This window comes from Equus quagga, chromosome 5, assembly GCF_021613505.1.
Source record: "Equus quagga isolate Etosha38 chromosome 5, UCLA_HA_Equagga_1.0, whole genome shotgun sequence".
In the NCBI taxonomy this organism is placed as follows: Eukaryota; Metazoa; Chordata; class Mammalia; order Perissodactyla; family Equidae; genus Equus; species Equus quagga.
Genome location: NC_060271.1, coordinates 79,773,202 through 79,793,705, shown reverse-complemented (window position 1 = coordinate 79,793,705; position 20,504 = coordinate 79,773,202). Strand labels below are relative to the sequence as shown.

The 20,504-nt window shown below is 39.4% G+C and overlaps 1 protein-coding gene across 1 annotated transcript in view; it reads right to left on the bottom strand.

Moving 5' to 3' along the window:
• The window catches only part of PAIP2B (poly(A) binding protein interacting protein 2B), a 31,678-nt gene extending 14,540 nt beyond the window's left edge, over nucleotides 1-17,138 (bottom strand). Inside the window, exon 1 of the mRNA XM_046661559.1 lies at nucleotides 16,968-17,138. The gene's annotated coding sequence lies outside the window, so the exon portion shown is untranslated. The remainder of the gene's footprint in view (nucleotides 1-16,967) is intronic.
• Nucleotides 17,139-20,504: the final 3,366 nt, after the last annotated feature.

Below are 20,504 nucleotides of genomic sequence, written 5' to 3'. Positions count from 1 at the left end.
GGAATGCCTCTGAAACACTCAAATGGTGATGTTAAGTAGGTTGTCTACATGCATCAAGAAAAGGAGAGGTCTGGCTAAATACAGCAATTTTGTGTAGTTGTTTATATAAATAGTAACAGAAGTCATGGGACTAGAAGATGTTGCCTAGGGAGAAAAGGCAAAGTGAGATGAGAAGAAGGTCCAAGACCCAGATGTGCTGTATATAAACAATTTAAAAAGTCAGGTAGAGGAGGAGGAGAATACAGGAAAGAAAACTGAGAAGAAGAAGCCAGAGAGTTGAGAAGGAAACCAGAAGAGTGTGGAATCACAGAAACCAAGAGAAGACAGAACCCCAATGTAGTGAGTTGAATGGTAGCCCACAAAAAAGACATGTCCAAATCCTAATCCCTATTACCTACGAAGGCTACCTTATCTGGAAGAGGGGTCTTTGCAGAGGTAACCAAATTAAGGACCCTGAGATAAGTAGATCATCCTGGATTATCCCAGTAGGCCCTAAAGCCAATGATAAGTGCCCTTATAAGAGAAAAGCAGAGGGAGATTTGAGACAGAGAGAAGGAGGCAATGTGACCATGGAGGCAGAGGTTAGAGTGATGTGGCCTCAAGTCAAGGAATGCCGACAGCTACCGGCAGTTGAAGAGGCAAAGAACAGATTCTCCCATGGAACCTTCAGAGGGAGTCCAGCCCTGCTGACACCTTGATTTTTGACTTCTGCCTTCCAGAACTGTGAGAGAATAAATTTATGTTGTTTGTAGTAATTTGTTATAGTAGCCACAGGGAACTAATACATCCAGTAAGGTGGGTGTGTTGAGGTTGCTGAAAGGCCAAGAGGAAGGCTGAGAAGCGTCCAAAGAATTTAGACCCTTGGAGGTCTCTGATGACCTTTATTGAGAAAAGTTTCCACAAACAGAACTGAGAGAGAAAGCCAAGTTGAGGAGGTATGAATTGCAGGTGACGGGAAGCATTAGACAGTTCTTTCAAGGAGTCCGGCTGCCAAGGAAAGGACAGACACTTGAGGGGTAAGAGGTCCCCGGAAACTATTTTTGAAGACTAGAGAGTCTAAAGCATGTTTAAATGTTCACAGAAAGACTCTAGTGGAGAGGGAGAGGCTACAAATAAAGAAGATAGAAGGAATAACTGATAGTATAGGCCATGGGAAGGCAGGAAGATTTGGCTTTTTTGTTTTGTTTTGTGAGGAAGATTGGCCCTGAGCTAACATCTGTTGCCAACCTTTCTCTTTCTGCTTGAGGAAGATTGTCACTGAGCTAATATCTGTGCCAGTCTTCCTCTGTTTTATGTGGGACACCACCACAGCATGGCTTGAGGAATGCTGGGTAGGTCTGCACCCAAGATCTGAACCTGCGAATCCCGGGCTGCCAAAGCAGAGCACACAAACTTAACCACTACACCATCGGGCCGGCCCCTGTTTTTTAATTTTTTGAATAGCTAATACACTCATGTGATTAAAAATCTAAATGCCTCGATTCTTAATTAGTTAATAGATAGTTGCATGGTGAGCATGAAGTCAGAGCCTAGGGAAGAAGAGCATGGAGAGAGAGGTTTTATCCATTACTAAGGCACAGGAAACATCCTTAGCTCACGGCAGGAGATTTCACTCTCCTAGTGGCAGGAGATTTCACTCTCCTAGTGGCAGGAATGCTTCTGTTGCTGCCTGAGCAGTTGCTGGATAAACCTATCAAACGCCAGCATTGTGACTTTCTGTTTTGTCTTCTAATTTTTTGCAGGGTCATATACATGTGTCTGTGTAGACACACAGACACACACACATATACTTACATATACATTTTAAAGCTATATAAGAAATAATTTTATAAAGGCTTTTAAATTCATGTAGAATAGATTTTTAATATGCCATGTTATACTTTATATTAAAATAATTTCTCTGTCTCCTTGCTTTACAAAGTCTTCTACCAAGGAAATAAACCCATCCACTTTTCTCTATCGTTTGGCGGGAAATCAAGGTGGAAAGGAGGCAGGATGAGTAGCTCAGCTTTTTAGGGGGTAGAGTGAGAAGGATACATAGGATGTGCATATAGAGATTTAAAAAATAGGTTCCAGGTCAATCTCTAATTAGAATGATCTTGTGCTCTCTATTTCCACTTCATCTGTTCTCAGAGAAGCTGCATGGACTTTAACAGAAAGAAGGAAGTAATCACCCTGTTAAGCTTTCCTATCTTGACCTCAGTACACAAATGCTCCATTAGTTATCTTCCATTTGATGCAAGAAAAGGGCTTGCAAGTAGAATATCAATGCGCTTGTTAAGCACACAAAAAAGTGAACTCACCTGCAATTAGAAGTTGACAAGAAGCTTTCAAAAGCTTATTAGTTGACAAGAGGAAAATCACTTGGGTTCCCTAACAGTAAAACACATTAAAAACAAAACTAAATTACAAACAGAAGTATCTTCTAAATTCAACTCAAGGCTGCCAGATTAGAAAGACAACATAACCAGAACACAATCTTTCTACTATGGTTTAAAATGTGTCATATACTAACCCATAAATTTGTCCTACTGATGAAAAGGAATCTGAAAATCTGAATACAGACACTTTGGGAAGAATGACAACGCTGAACTTAATTACTCCAATAGTCTACTCCCTGGACCAGAGCCAAGAATACAAAATAGAAGCATACTCAAATAGGACTAAGGACGCATTTAGCAAGTGTTGAGAAGGCATATTCCTATCCAGTGGTTCTCTAGAGTACAAGAGAATCACTTGGAAGCTTTTCCACAATCATACCTTTCAGATATCATGATTTGTTAGGCTTGAGTCAAGGCCCAACATTTGTATTTTTGCTTGTTAACTGCTATAGGTGATTCTGATTATAGAAAGACTAAAGACTAAGAACAATTCCTCTAATACAGGGGCAAACTCTACGTGGAACAGTCCAAATCCCAATTACCCTAAGTTTCACATCAGCAGTTCCCAAATTGGTGAATGCTCTATGCTTAAAAAAAAGAAAAAAAAAGGGCCAAGTAAATTCATTGCTCTGAGAAGTCTTATTTAACTTTAACTACCAAGCATTTCCCTAATTAATTAATTGCCTTAATTATTTATTTATTATCTATTTATTACATTTTTAATCTAACACCTATTAACACCTCACAAACTTTTAGAAACGATGGCTCAAGGATGTTCTGTGATATTACTATTATCCTATTGGAAATGTACAGAACAGACATAAAATGCACTCCATAAAGCATTCAAAGGCACTTCCAAAGGTAGAATGAACAGACTTGATGATAGTCAGAGGCAAGCTCTCTGTACCCCGGACCTGTGCTCAAGTTCTACTTCCTCCCAGGATAACATCAAATGATGGCCATCATAGGGACTTTGACTTCTCCATATCCAGGTCCGAAAAGATATTACATGCTATTAACAGGGACATCTTGTGAACTGAAGTCTTAAGCAGACAACATTTCATCAAAACCATTCCTATGTACGAATTACTACATATGAAATACGTGTAACTTTTTTCAATAACAAAATGAAGGCCTCTGTCTTAGACTGATCTGATGACAGTTTAACTTGTTTTTTTTAAATGCATAATACTATCAGAAATGTCACTATAGAAGCCTGAATACCATCTCTGCCTAAGGTCTCCCCCACCTCCATCCCTATTTCACTTTTGATTACATGTATATATTCGAGTGAGAATTACTCATTATTTGTTTTGGAAACAATCTATTTATAACCTTAGAATTTTCTTGATGGCAAGAATCAAGTCTTTTACAGCTTCTAGCATGCCTCTGTGTACCCACTGAGTCCTTAATAAATAATTTGTTGACTAACTGCCATTTCTAGAATGCTGTATTCTAAATTTCATTGCCTAGGAGGAAGCCCATGCTCTGAGGGGCTAGCATATTCGCTGAGCACTCTTCATTGAGTATTAACAGTTATTCCCCAAAGCCAATGACATCATCACTCAGGAATCTGTTTTTGGCAGGCTAAATTACCCTTGAGGGGAAAGAAATTCCTACTTCTATTCTAGAAAATGTTTTTCTATGTTCTTGTTTACTGTATTAGTGTTTAATAACACCATGTGGCTATAACATTCCTCTCATGAACTATCAGCTAGGCATAAAAGCTTGCCACAGTGGAGTTATCTAAACTAGAAGAAATACATACTGTGGATCCCAACAAAAATCACCAAAAGGGACCACATGCTCACTTTATTTGATATATTTCTACAGAAAAGGATTGTCTACCACGGAAAAGTGGGGAGAAAGGAGCTGAGCAGTTTAAATACATATGTAACCAGGCAGAGAAAACTTTATTCACTAGAAGTCTTTTCAGGAAAAGTACCATTTTGGGTGGGACAAACTCCTTGAAAATTAACTTGGGATAGAAGGAGAGTCCTTGAGGAGCCAGGGTAAGAGCAGAACTGTTCTATGGGAGAAAGGGGAATGTTTCCCTAGCTAATGGAAGCACAGTGCTGGAATAAAGAAGAAGAAAAATGAGTCTAGAGTGGGACATTTCACATAGTGAAAGGCCTCCCATGCGTAATGTGCTCTCTACCCTAAGACTTTTAATTTTCAGTGAAACTAGTAGAGCCAACTAAAGCTTAAGAGCCTATGGATTTTTCGGGTGTGGAAACTATTGAAAAGGCAGGATTTGATGTCTAAATTGTGAGGGCAGAACAGAAGTAGGTCATGAACTGGGGAAGTGTTTGAAGCAAGTTTACCCAGATCCTCAAGGGAAAGAGAGGGCTCCAGAGGACAATCGAGCTACAAACAAGAAACAAGTGATCTACCCAAATACGAGGGAAAAAGATGAGAATATAATAACAGCTCTTCTAAGTACTTCACTAACATTCTCTCTCTTAATCTTCACAACAATCCTATGAGGTATGTGCTGCTATTACCCCAGTTTTTCAGATGAAATCTCTGCCACTTCCTCTGAAATGTTATTAAACACCTTGCCTAAGGTACAATCTAGTAAGTGCCAGAATTGGAGCCTAAGTTTAGGTCTTTCTGTTCCCAAGGCCCATGCTCTTAGCCACTACCCTATACTCTCACACCTCCCACTTTAGCCCAGAATGGCTATGAGATAAAACTCTGATTTTTCTCAGATATTGCTAAGGGGAGTGTGGGAACCAGGCTGAAGAAAAATGCTATTCAATAAAAGGACTACGTCTTTGGAAGGAAAATACAAACAAGGTCATACTATATGCTAGTGTGTTTAAATCAAAATAAATTATATTCTCTACCATAAACATACCACAGCTCCATTTAATTTGAAGCTTGCTGGCACTTTTAGGATGAGAAAGCAGACTTCCAAACAGGTCTATAATCCCTTATGTGCAATTACAAAATCCAAAAAGCTCTAAAAACTAAAAATCTTCCATATGTTTCATGTCAAAACTCAGCTGACACTAAAACTTGGCCTGAACTGATGTGAAGTTATATATAGCCTTCATTTATCCCACATAGTGTGAATACTCCTGTTTTGCTCAGAAATATTAATGTGTATGACTAACGGTGCTGCATGAGACTACTGGGGCATTACATAACACACACAGAAAGTGCCTCTCTAAAATCTGAAAAATTCTAAATTCCAAAACTCATCTAGCCAAAGGTTTTGGACACTCTATGGACTTGTATTCCAAAGCATTTTAAAAACAATTCCCAAAAATGATTAGATCAGAGGTATTCAATCTTTAGGATTTCACCACCAATAGGTTTTCAAAAATACTTTGACAACGTAGGATTAGAATAATTTTTTTAAACTAAGTAAGGATGGTAAAAATATCCTTATCAACATCATTTTATAAAAGGTATTTTGAGACCAAAAAACACAGGAAGACCTCAATTCAATGCAAAAGACAATTCTTTAAATTAAATGAATTTAACTTTATGAAAAACACTATTTGGTCCTAACTTTTCTTATTTTACCACAGGCTGGTGAAAATTCAGCTGACACCAACACTGGTCTGGTCACAGGCATAGAGCCCAGCTAGCTACATAAAATTACTTCAGGAAGTTGTTAAAAATGCAGACTCCCAGGCTCCATACTAGCAGATAATGATTCACAAGGTCTAGTGGTGGGGCCCCAAATCTATATTGTCTTTTAGAAAGCTGGTGGGTTGTTTCCAATGTGCAGCCAAGCTTCCGAACCACTGGTCTAGTCTGTGGGATCCAGTTCTACTCTCCCTTCCTCACCCAAATTGTTCTCTGAGAGGCTAAGGGGAGCAACATAGGGATGTTTCCAAGTAGGGAGTCTGCCCAACTGACTGTTTCTAATACAAGTTATTTCTCCAACAGTCAAACGCTGGACCAGCTGGTCAACTTGAAAAATGAGGCTGTTAGCAGGGGAACAATAGACATTACGTAGTAGACGAGTGAGAAAAACTTGTTGAAGCAAAACTCCTCTATGAAAAGGTATGGCTTCCAAAGTTTCCTTTCTCTTCAACTCAAAGATTCTATATAAAGCCTAAGTTCAGCATAGGTATATTTGTCTTTAGCTAAAATAATAATAATTTAAAAAACATATATGTGTGTGTATGTGTATTATCCATATGTGTGTATTATATACGTGCATGTCTATGTCTATCTACTTATCCCTTCATAGCTGTCTCCCGTGTCCAGCTTCTATGCTAGGTCTATGATTTTGGCCTTTTTTTTCCATCTTCAGAGGGACTACAAGGATTACTAGTATTACTTCAAACAATACGATGACAAATCACTAAAACAATTAAAAACCCACAGCATGCTTGATGTTTTACGTAGCAGACTACATTCTCCAACATTCCAAAAAGATAAAATAATTCTAGAGATTTCTCTATTTTTTGGAAAAAGTTTCTTATTCTCTTAAGCCACCGTTTAAAAGAAATCTTAAGAATGAACATAGCTAATACCTGTAAAAACACAAAACTTTCCATCTAATAAGGACTCAAAGTTCTTTCCCAGTTAAAAAAATTATTGGACCCTTCTAAAGCAAGGCTAAATGGTAAGGGACGGGGGAGACAGAAAGGACATATAAACAACCCCTACTCCCACGGGGTTAATCACTAAATCCTATTTGACCAGAATCCCTTGGTCTTTAACCCTTGCAAACAAAACGGATTTCTTGCACGGTATTTGTCTAGGGCTTCCAACCATAAAACAAGAATTGTGTTATGTCACTGTGTACTGCTATTTACCTGAACTCATCACTATGTTGGCAACAGAGGGTTGAATCTTTCATGATTTGCTCCATAACCTGTCCCCTTCTTATACTCCCAGACCAAATTCAACTTTCTTCTGGAACTAGATTACCAGTATTTACAGTTACTGTACAGCAGTGGTTCTCAAAACATAGTTCCCGGCCCATCAGCATCAGTATCACCTGGGAACTTGGTAGAAATGCAAATTCTCAGACCCAGATCTATTGAATCAGAAACCAGGGGTGGGGCCCAGCAATCTGTGTTGTAATAAGCCCTCCAGGTGATTCTGAAGCATGCTTATATTTGAGAACCACTGGTACACAGCAAGTAGAAAAATGTGTTTCCTTCTGTAGATACAAAGCCAGGGGTACTATATATTCTATCTTGATATGACAATAAACACATCTAATTAGAAGACATAATCTTCTCACAACTCCTACTCTCAATCTAGTGTGTTTTATTTTTATGAGTTAAATAAGAAAAGCCTCAATCAGAGATTTAGTCTGAAATGTATACTTAACAGGCATTAGATCCCATCCAGCTCTGATTTCATACAATACCATTTACATCCTCTTACATCTAAAGCTTGAAAAAAGAATCTTCATAATATGAACCTCAGACACTTCAGGAATTCTATATAATAAAATATGAACTAGGTATGAATATATCAAACTTACTAGAGAAGAAAAGTTCAATTATTTGCTACATCTTAGAATTGCATTCAACGGAGAATTAAAGTTTAGGATTTTTTTCACCTTCATACCTCCAAGTTAATAGAATTAAACCAGAATATACTATTCTTCAAAAGCTTCTAGCTAGGCAAAGTTTTACTATATTACTTCTTGCTTTCAGTGGGGATAAAGCAGAGCCCTGGCAGGCACATTTCGTCTGTCTGCAAGGCTGCAGAACAACATAGTTACATCTGTCCAACAGTATTAAAACAAAGGTGCCGTAAACCCTGAAGGTGAGTGTCATACATCAGCACTAGCCTACGTAATAAAAAGACACCAAAACCACTATCATCAAACAAAAGTAAGCTCTCACTAGGTAATTACGTTCTGTTCTGCCCCTGTTAACACTAAAATCGCTATGTTGAAACTTCACCTCCCCTGAGATTATTGCATTTTAATGGATGGGTGAGACCGGTCTATAGTTCACAAAGAACCTACTTTCAAAAAGCAGGTAATTCCCATGCAACTGTTTCACAGTACAAACAAAAGGAGAGAGCCTTCTAATGATTACTACACAAGTAGCTCAACACATTAAACACAACAAAAATAGCATAAAAGAAAACCACAGACCAACTTCCATGCTACAAACACATACTTTCAAATGAAACGTGAGCAAATAAAATCAAGCAATTTATTTAAAAATAAAACAAAACAAAAACATTTTGATCAAATAGGGTTCAGCCTGGAAATGCAAGGATGGTCTAAAATTAAGAAATATAAAAATGTATTTTGTATTAACAGGCAAAGGAAAAAAAAACCTACATGAGTACCTCAATAGTTGCCAGAAACATATATATATTATGATTCTACTTTTAAAAATGTTTATATGTATAAAAAAAGTCTAAAAAGCAAAAAAATCAGAATGTTTTGGGTAGCAAAATTAAAGATCATTTTTATTTATATTTTTTCTGAATTATTATTTAAGAGTATGGTTTCTTCTATAATCAGGGAGAAATGTTATTTTCATTTACATATTTAAGTCTTTTCTTTTTCCTATTCTTTCTCAAGTACGTGTGTCAAATGTACACTAGAGGGCTTGACTTCCTGCCGCATGAGGCGGTCAGCCCACTTTTGGGATGTGCGCTAGACAAAGCTGCCCTACCTTCACTTTTTTAAAGGTCCTTCTGTAGGAACACAGAAAAAAATATAATCAAGTAAGTTTAAAAATATGAAAAGTGTGATTACAATTGCAAATAATATGGATGCATATGAAAAAATACCGTAAGAGAATATGAAAAAGAAAGCAGCTATTAAAGCAACAGAGACTGACATCTGGAAATGTTGTTTTAAATTGCTTTATTGTTCTCAAAGTATTTTTAAAATACACAAAACTGAGTAAAAGGAGAAAAAAAAGGCTGCCCACCCCTTCCTGGGGCCACTTTTCCAATCTTTGCTACTGTTGCTATGTATTCACCTGATACCAAAAAGATGATAGCCCCTCAGATCCTTTTTTCTTCTCTTTCTCATAATCTCATTTCATTCATTCATTCATTCATTCACTCATTTTTTGAAGAGGTAATACAAACACAATTCAAAAAAATGTTTACATATATAAATATATACAAAGACATATGATGAAATCCCATTCCCACTCCCAGTTCTTTTATTGGTTACTTATACATCATTTCAGAATTTCTTTTTGCAATTACAGCAAATACGAATGTATATTCCTTCTCTCTCTCTCAACACAAACATTAGCAGACTAAACACACTGTTCTATACCTTGTTCCTTTTCTAAAAATCGCAATATATCTTAGAGCTCTTTCATATCAGTACACAGATCTTCATTCTTGTTTTACAACTGTACAATATTCCATGGTTTTGGATGTACCAAAGTTTATTTAACCAGTTACTTGTTAACAAACACTGGAGTCATCCCTATCACGCTATTACAAACAATGCCAAGCATAAACACATACATACATCAAGTTCACTTCTGAATGAGCCTTTCATGAAGCTTCTGAAGTGGTTCAGGATATTAGACTACCACAAGGTCACACGTTCACCAGGCTGAGAAGTTAGCTTCTTTTCTGGTTCTCATATACAGCAATATGTAGCAAAAGACTTAATAATTCCTTGAACCAAGCAATTGTACTCTTAGGGGACTTATGTCACAAAAATAAAGTGACTAAACAAAACACCCAAGATGAAGCCATTTCTATTTAAAAAAAAGCATACATACACACATGCATATGCATGAATATGCATAGAAAGTATTAAATATATCCATCAAAATGTATGGCGGATCTAAGGAGAACTTTGTAGTTTTTCCCCCCTTTTTGCCTATCAATACTTTTTAATTTTACAATGGCAAATATGTACTATTTCTGCAATATAAAATTAAAAACAAAATGTTAATTCAAATTAAACTGGATACATTCCTTCAGTCTGTCTTGTATCTGTACAGTGCTTCAGAGCTCATAAAGTACGTTTATGTGCATCATTTAATTCTTACACTAACCCTATGTATTTTCATTTTATCCAAATGGAAAAGGAGGCAATAGATGGTTAGGCAGTTCTGCCCAAAGTCATTCAAATAGAAAGCTGGCAGAAACAAATTTCAAACCTAGATCTTCTGACTTCAAATCCAGTGTGCTACAAAAACATGATCGCTGCTTCCTTAATTTTAAGAATACCTTGAGAGTTAATCACATAATCAGAATTTGATAAATGAGTTAAAATTACACAGCATAAGGCCTCAGTCCCTAATGCTCCTATGATCAGATCTCACTGAAAGGAGAACATTGACATACAACTCCCAAAACTCCAAAGTCAGAGGAGGCTGTGGGTTTTCAATATCCTCCTCAATAAGACACCTAACTGGCAAACTGTAAGTCTAATATGGGCTAAAAAGCATGCATAAGAAAAGTAGCATCCTCTTAAGCTGGAAGATTCTCACTTTGAAGACAACCTTTGCCTTTGCTACCAGCATAGACTCCTGCTCTGGTTCTGCAGCACCGCGGGGTGTCTCCAATCACCTTATGGAATTTCAAAATATGAATAAGCCATACTTTTCAGGGGAGGGGACGATTAAGAATTTTTTAAAAGTTTGGGACTTACTGACTAGGATGATAATAACTTGGCTATTCTCTCCAAATGTCTCCCCTTCTTTCCTATAAGATTATACAGGTTATTTTACAATGCACATAGAGATCACTGATAAATCTTGGTAATTAAAAAAAAAAATATATATATATATAAATATACATATATATATATATATATATATATTTATTTTTGGTAAGGAAGATTGGCCCTGAGCTAACATCCATGCCAATCTTCCTGTATTTCACATGCAGGATGCCGCCACAGCATGACTTGATGAGCAGTGTGTAGGTCCACACCTGGGATCCCAACCTGTGAACCCCAGGCTGCTGAAGTGGAACATGCGAACTTAACCACTATGACACCAGGCTGGCCCCTGGTAAAAATATATTTTAACTCATCATTCCTCAAACTATGTCTCATATAATTCTGCTCCAAAAGATGTGTAGGTATACTGCAGAGGGGAAAAAGAGAAGTCATGGTCAAATACAATGTACCCCTTTTGGAGATCCACAATTCACAATGGTCATTGACATAATAAAGGCTCTAGAGAGGTCCTGCATTACAGAAACCTTTGTTTAACTCAGTTTATCTTGACAAAAAATTCTACTGTGGCATAATTATTCACACCTTGTGCTCAGGGAAACTGGTTGAATAAATGTAACTATTAATTGAACATCCATAGGATATGGGAAACATGGATCATTCTTAAATCTTTCCTACCACACAACATTAATTCTTCAAAAAGTCCTTGCTTTCAGTCTAGTGAACTCCTTCCTCTTCACCCACCAAAGCCTAACTCAATTAGCACCTCATTTGAGAACTCATCCTCCTCTGCTCCATATATTACTAAATATTCCTTTCTCCTGGTTTAGCTAGCATTTTATTCACATATTACCTCACTTACCACATAGTAAATCAGTTCATCCATCTGTCTCCTCACTAGCTTGTGAGGTCTTTGAGAGTAAGTTTGATGATATTTTCAGTACCTTGAACAGTGTAGGACATATGTGAGCTTCATGATGAAGAAGTAAATAATTTCACTACAGGGTAATAGTTCCCAGAATTCAATACTTGTATTTCTAAACCATTATTGATACCCTATGAACAACTTAAGAATGTTATGCTTTCTCCCTAAAGCTTGCATCCATAACTGAGCAACTGTGGTCACGGTTAACTCAGTTGTGACAGGACCTCTGGCCAAACCGATTCCTAGCTTTTACTTAGGTGATTTTTGTTTCTTTGCTTTTTGTTTGTTTTTTCAATTTACCAGAAGTGTTCAACAAATTTCATTATTTTTTTAGATCTTTGTGCCTTTGCACCTGCTGGTCCCTGCTTGGAACACTGTCTCAAGGTTTTATTCATCCAAAAGGCAAGACTATGCATCCTTTAAGAATCAGCTTAAACAACCTCTTCTCTGGAAAGCCTTCATATCCCCCCATCCTTTCAGAAAGAGTTAGGAATTCCTCAAGTCATATGTTTGTGCATCTGTTACTATATTATCAGGCACTGAACTGAGTGCCAAAGACAGAAGGATGAAGATATGGACCTTGCCCTCATGGAGCTCATGGTCTAGTGAGGAAAACAGCCACATGAACAAATAACCCCACTATAATCATATGAAATGCAACACCAATAGGAAGATTTATGGAATATTATGACATGTATCAATTACTTTGTTTGTTGCTTTATTAAACATTACTTATGATCATGTTAGATAGATATTTGAATTGGACAGAAGTCCATGAAACTCTAAGGATTTCCACTGGAGTTGTCTTCTGAAGAAGTCTTCAGTTGTCTTCTGAAGAAACTGTGTCCTGGGGGCTCTTTTTGTACATGCTACAGTCTGTGGGACAGACAATGCATGAAACCAACCCTACTTTTTTGGCAACAAACAACTGGACCAGGACTCAGAGCCCTAACTAAGGACGATCTATAGGTTGAACTTGAGGGAGATCACCTAGGACAGGGCTTGGCTCAAAATTCTGTCCAATAGGGGCCCTCCGTTTTAGAAAGCAACAAACCTATCCAATCAGATACTTTCTCTTGGGTAATACAAATGGTGGTGAACAAAATAAAAGAAGGCAGGTCTCCAGAGTTCAAATTCTATTCTAAATACTGCTAAGTTATCATTCTGTAAGGTTTTGAAAGCACTACAGCCAAGGGACAATATGGCTGCTGAGATGATTTCCCTTCAAGTTTTCATTAAAACCCTCATCATCAAAGGTGATACGTGTGTGCCTCTTCCTTGCAACCTACAATGGCCTAACACAGCATATTACCACTTTTGAAATTAGGAAACAGGCTTAAAGGCTTCAATAGCTTGACCAAAGTCACTCAGTTGGTAGGTGGCAAAGCCAGAAATCAAAGACCAGGTCAGCCTGATTCTTCTAGAATACCCACCAGTTACATGGGTAAATAGCCTCAAAATCGACTAATGGTAAGTAGAGGCTGACAAAGGTCAACGGAAAGAGACTCAAAAGGAAGAGTTTACGCACAGAGAACAGAAATGTTCTGGAAGTCAGTATTGTGGGGGATGTGAAGAGGGGGCACAATGGGTTTCACCTTGGTCAAGTTAATCTATAATTCTAACGTGGACCTCTCCCCTGAGCTCCAGACTGTCTGTCCCTCTTACTTGAACATAACATCTACAAGGGCAGGAGCTCAATCTCTAGTTTGTTCACCACAGTCTAAAACAGAGCCTGGCTTATAGTAAGTGTTTAATAAATATTTGTTGAATAAATGAATAACTGAATGAATTCTAAAAGAAGCTAAAGGAACATTTTACAGTGGATTAGAGGGAGGGTTACCATGAAAGAGACTCCAGGGGTCATTTACAAGTACAGTTAATCCTCATAATTTGTGGATCTCATATTTGCAAATTCACCTACTTGCCAAAATTCATGTATAACTCCAAAAATTAAGACTCATGGTGCTTTCACAGTCATTCACAGGATTGCACAGAGTGGCAAAAGTTTTGAGTCACCCCTTGGGCATGTTCCCAGCTAAGGTCGAACAAGACAGCATTCTGCCTTCTTGTTTCAGCTCTCACACAGAGATGACTAAAGGACACAGACGGTAGGGGGCAGTGCAGTGTAGTCCAAGAAGCTCTGGCTCTGGGGCCAGTAGGACAGGGTTTGAACCCTAACTCTGGCACCAGTTAGGGGGCAGCCTCAGACAAGTCATTTAACACTTCTGAACCTCATTTTCTCTTTTGTAAATTAAAGGCAATAGAATCTGTCAGGAGTTATATTTAGGATTTAAGATTATACTCGATGTGAGATATTTATATATGTACATATTTTCCCTGCAATGGTTCAGTATTTGCTAATTTGGTGTTCTAGGTGACTTTATAGACCATAATTACACTGACTAATGAGAATCAACTGTAATTATTTATAACAAAATAACAGAAAGATATAGAAAACAATTATTTGGATGGAGTGGAGGCCAGTGGCAGCCTTCAAGAAGACTTTTTCTTTTTTTTTTGGAGGAGGATTAGCCCTGAGCTAACTACTGCCAGTCCTCCTCTTTTTGCGGAGGAAGCCTGCCCCTGAGCTAACATCCGTGCCCATCTTCCTCTACTTTATATGTGAGACGCCTACCACAGCACGGCTTGATAAGTGGTGCCATGTCCGCACCTGGGATCCCAACCTGTGAACCCCAGGCCGCCGAGAAGCGGAACATGCGAACTTAACTGCTGCGCCACCGGGCCAGCCGCTTCAAGAAGATTTTGAAAGAGGACCTCACCAGGCACATATGACGTGGAAAAGGAGAAAGAGCAGCACCTGCAGAGAGAGGTCCAGGTGTGTGAAATAACAGGCAGGTTCAGGAAATGGCACTTCAGAAAGTCCAGAGCAGTAGGACATGAGAAGGTGTTCTGACATGGGGCCACAGTGCTTCTCTGTGCCCTGTACACACCCTGTACTGCAGAACCTCTCCTGCATTGAATTCTTGGTTTACAGGTCTCTTCCATTAAACCGTGAACTCCTTAAAGGCAAGGTCTTTAGGAAGAAATCATAGCTATAGTCCTTTAAATTCACAAATGAGTAATTACTAAAGACAAATACACCCAAAAAGACCGTACAAAAATAACTTCAGTTTTCAACTGCAGCCTTAGACCAATTCACAATAGTGACTAACTCATAGACTGCCAATTTGTCCAGGACTTTTCTTTGATGATTGCTAATAATTCTGTCATAAATTCTTCTTATTGTTCTAGACACATGGGCATTTGTTAGAACAGCTTTAAGATCTTCCTCTTTTTAGTGTGATTTATTAACAGGGCTCAAACATATGGTCCATTAGACAATGCTGCCTCCTCAGAGTAAAGATTCCTTTTCATTCCCTCTATTAGACTTACTTCTCTATATACAAGTCAGTCTTACCATAGTAAAATACAAGGAAGCATACCGATACATATGTTACAAATAGAATAAGAAAAACAATAAGAATTTTTCACAAAAGTTTGCAAAATTCTGGCCAAAACACAGTGGGCATGGTGTTATAAGCAGTGAGTTTATTTCACCACTGAGAACTAGGAAATACAATTCCAATTTATGTAAAGTCATGAAACTCAGCACTGTTAGAATCTACTAGGTTTCCTACACGTGTATTTTCTCTCCCAGACGCTCTCTCACACACACACAGCCTAAGAGGCCCATCAGGCTTATCCCAATACTTCAGTTTCCTCCATGGCCCAAAACAAAACCCTCACTGTCCAACATCTAAACTAATTCTTTCTAAACTCTAAAGTCTCAATTAAAACTAAGTGTGGTGAGTGAGTTCGTCCCCGTAAAATTCTTGGCATAATTTTATTTAGGCACAACATAGTCTGCACTATTATCTAGAAACATATGGCTACAACCAACACTATTGAAACCAAACTGATACACCACGAAGGTGAATACAAATTCTCTATAGAACAGAGAATGTTTTTGAACTGATTCAATATTATATTATCCATAGGCTGAGTGTTATCAAATTACACTCTGCTGTAGAGCTATGGCATGTCCTATATTTTACGACAAACTAGCCTGGTCAGGTCCTTACTTATACGGCAAACTCTCTGCCACTCCGGTTAAGCTGTTTAAAGTATAATCCAATTCTATCTACTTAAAAAAATAATAATACATTTTAAAATTTCTTCCTGCTAGTAAACCCTTCTCGCCTGCATTTTCAGAAATTATCACCAAAACGACAATATTGGGACAAAGACTCTAGAGAGGAAATAATGATCAAATACCATTTTAAGGAAGACAAGAATGGTTTACCCCTGACAAAACAGATTAAAGTTCCCAACCTTGTAAAGCTGCCTGTATAGTGTATTCCGCCTGTCTTGCTCTCACCTTCCAGCTGCCTGGAAGGGGCAAGTGGAAAATGTTAGTTTCCACGAGACAGGAGAATGAAATTTAAGGGGTGGGAGGGGGTAAAAGACTAACTTGCGGAAAGGAAGGCAGAAGAGAAGCAGCCAAGGTCCCTAACTCAAATTAGGTATCAAGAATGAGGGCTGGAGTAAAGGGGGAGATGGAAGAAGTAGAAAAAACTCAGAGAACGCTCGGAGTCCAGAGAATGGGGGAGGGGCGAAAACGCGCAACTCCTCCCCCTTCCCGCCTGGAGAAGGGGACCGGGGGATGCAGCACCGGTCTATTTGCCCAGCATTGTTGCACTGGGATGGGAGGGGAACTCGCAAGCCCGAGATTTCAGTCCGAGCATTAGAAGGGGGCGGAGGGGGCTCAGGGAAGTCGGGGGGCGGGGAAGGAATAGCGCGCCTGTGCGGGGAGAAAGGGACTAAGATCCCCCCTAGCGCCCCCGAGGGGCAGAGGGTAACCCCAGCGGACGCCCCTTCTCGCCGATGGCCGCGACGTGGGACCCGCAGGCTCACCCTCCCCACAGGAGCTCGGGCAGGCGCGGGCCGCCCCTCAGCCCCGACGGCGACAGAAAGGGAGGCGCAGGGCGCCCCCAGAGCCGGGAGAGCGAGGCTTCCCGCGGGTCCCCTCCCCACTATCCCGGGCGCCCGAGCCCACCTGGGCTGACCAGAAGCCCCTCCTCCAGACCGCACTCCGCCACTCCTCCGAGAGCCTCAGCCGTCGCCGCAGAGGTCGCCGTCGCCAGAACAGCCTCGGCCTCCAGTACCAAAGCGTGAGCCACAGCACGGGAGAAGCGCCGCTACCACTCGCCAGGTTACCTCTTACCGCACACTGGCTCCTCACCCCGCCCCCGAACCCAAGCCATTGGTTGCTGGGCACCGCCCCACTCGTCTATTGGACCAAAGAGGATGCCGCTCAGTCGCCTAGACGAGCACGTGTGGTGCTTATTGGTTTAAATGTGAAGCAGTTTCCGCCCACTCCTTCAGAAGTTCCAGCTTCTGATTGGTATTAACGTCTGTCTTTTCGCTCCCTTCGTTCTTTCCCTCCCGGTGGAGCGCCTCCTCGCGGGAGACACCGGCTCTGATTGGCTGAAAGAGGGCCACGCTAGTTCTGGATAGGTATTGGGCCAGGGACGCGTCCAGCCCCCACGTGGGGGAGGAGCCCAAGACGCAGCACCTCTGGGTTTGTTTACACAGGCTCTTGCTCCTGCTTCCTTCCATTGGCTGAGACAGCAGCCCCTCCCACTTGGTTGCGCCACTCAGTCTCGCCAGGAGGGGCGTGGGGGCGGACCTCCGTGGGATTTCCCCACCTGTCAATTATAAAGGGAGGAGCTTTGCTCAAGGCTGGCTAGGGGCTGGCGCTGCGTTCCTTTGAGGAAAACTGGGGAGCTGGGCTCCTTGGAAGGGATGGAAGGAAGCAGAGGACTCTTCCACATTTCTAAAAACAACCTAGCTTCTTGAGTGCTTTAAAAAAAATAAAACCTTATTTTCCCCTTGGATTTAGGGTGTCCAGTCTTTGCTTGCTAAGGACTGTGAATATTATCCCTCAGAAGTGGGGATTTTTTAATGGAAGTCTTACTTTATACATCTTTGTCTCTTCCTACCTCTCATGCTAACGATATACATAACACAAAGTAGCAGCTTAATAAATGATTACACAATGAGTGGATAAATGATAAAAATGAAAAGGGCAGTTAAAGTCAGATTAAATAACAGTGAAATAAATGTTATATACTTAATACAAATAATATAATAAAGACATAACTAAATAAATTCATTCATTCAACAAATATTATTGACCATATGCAATGATGTTCCAGGTTCCGATCTAGGTTCTGGGTATATATTATGAATAAGACAATGAAGATGCACCCATGGTGCTTATTCTCTAGTGGAAGAGACTCACAATGAACAAGTAACCAATAAATAATAAAATCTCATGTTGTGATTAAGCGCTACAAAGAAAAATAAAGCAAGGTTAAGAATGGTTGAGGGAATGGCTATTTTAGGTAGAATGGTTAGTTAAGAGCTGGAAGGAGCAGTGAACAGAAATGTGAATAAAGTGAAGTGAAGAGTGGGAAGGAAGCTGGTAAGCAGGGCCACTATATTACACACCACCAGAATCACTAGTCACATTACTTTATGTGTTTCCAACTTGTGTTCTTAGGTATAGATCATTTTAAGATGCCTACTCTGGTTTTAAGCTTTATCTGATTAAATAATTTAAGTGGATCCTACAAGAAATGTTTATCTCTTTCAGAAAAAAAAGCTGTCTCAAAGATAACTTCCCCATACCCTCCACTGCTTATTTTCCTAAGGTGGTTTTCAGGTGTACAATGAGAGAGGGGCTTACATGATCTCATAACTTTGAAAAACAGGATCTTTAGGTCCATACAGTGTCCTTACACCATCACAAATACTTTTCAAGGATAATTTATTACCAGGATGGTAATGGGATGTAGGGAAGGATCAGTGGGCTCCTGTTGTTTCTCTCTCTACCGCTGACACTGTCTTATAACTTCATGACTGGATATCACAAGTGAAAAAGAGAAAATTTTAAAAGCAGACAGAGAAAAAAGGTACATTACATGCAGAGGAGAAAAGAAGAAATGAATTACAGCAGACTTCTTATCAGAAACTATGGAAGCCAAAAGACAATAAAGAAGAGAGGTAGCTACTTGAATATCTGGTGGTGGTATGCAGAATAAATAGGAGTCCACATGGAAAGATAGGAGACAATAACCAGTCATGAAGTTATAGGGGATGATACCAGTTGGAGAGAGAGACACAAGAGGAGTCCATCAATCCTTCCCCATATCTCCCTGTTGTCATGGTGATAAATCTTCATCCTTGAAGAGTATCTCTTTTATTTTTCTTGTGGTAAAATACATATAACAAAAATTTTGCTATTTTTACCATTTTTAAGTATACAGTTCATAAGTACATTCCCATTGTTGTGCAACCATCACCACTATCCATCTCCAGAACGTTTTCATCATCCCAAAATAAAATTCTGTACCCATTAAACAATAATTCCCTATCCTCCCCTCCTCCATCCCCTAGAAATCACCATTCTAATTTCTGTCTCTATGAATTTGACTATTATTGGTATCTCATATAAGTGGAATCATACAATATTTGTCCTTTTGTGTCTGGCTTATTTCCCTAGTCATGATGTCTTTAAGGTTCATCCATATTGTAGCATGTATCATAATTTCATTCTCTTTTAAAGCTGAATAATATTCCATTGTATGTGTAAGCTGCCTTTTGTTTATCCATCCATCTGTTAATGGAGTTTGACTATTGTGAATAATGCTGCTATGAACATTGGTGTACAAATATCTGTTCAAGTTCCTGCTTTCAATTCTTTCGGGTATATACCCATAAGCAGAATTGCTGGATCATATGGTAAATCTATGTTTAATTTTTTGAGGAACCGCCATACTGTTTTGCACAGCAGCTGCACCAATTTACATTCCCACCAACACTATAGAAGGGTTCCAATTTCTCCACATCCTCACCAGCACTTGTTATTTTCTGTATTTTTAAAAATAATATCTATTCTAATGGGTATGAAGTGGCATCTCATTGTGGTTTTGGTTTGCACTGGCCTAATTATTAGTGACGCTGAGCATCTTTTCGTGTGCTTATTGGACATTTGTATAGTCCCTTTAAGAAATGTCCATACAGGGGCTGACCCCATGACTGAGTGGTTAAGTTTGCCACTCTGCTGCAGGTGGCCCAGTGTTTTGTTGGTTCGAATCCTGGGCACGGACATGGCACTGCTCATCAAACCACGCTGAGGCAGCATCCCACATGCCACAACTAGAAGGACCCACAACGAAGAATACACAACTATGTGCTGGGAGGCTTTGGGGAGAAAAAAGAAAAAAATAAAATCTTAAAAAAAAAAAGAAATGTCTATACAAGTCCTTTGCACATTTTAAAATCAGGTTATTTTTGAGCTTTAGGATCTGTATTTATTCGGGATATTAATCCTTTATCATATATATGATTTGCACTATTTTCTTCCATTCCGTGGGTTGCCTTTTTTCTCTGTTGATAGTGTCCTTTGATTGTGCAAGGTCTGGATAACCAAGTGGCAAGTTAAAAAACGGGTAAAAAGTCTAGAGGCCACCTATACTCCTTGGCTTGTGGCCCCTTCCTCCACCTTCAAAGCGAGCAGTGTAGCATC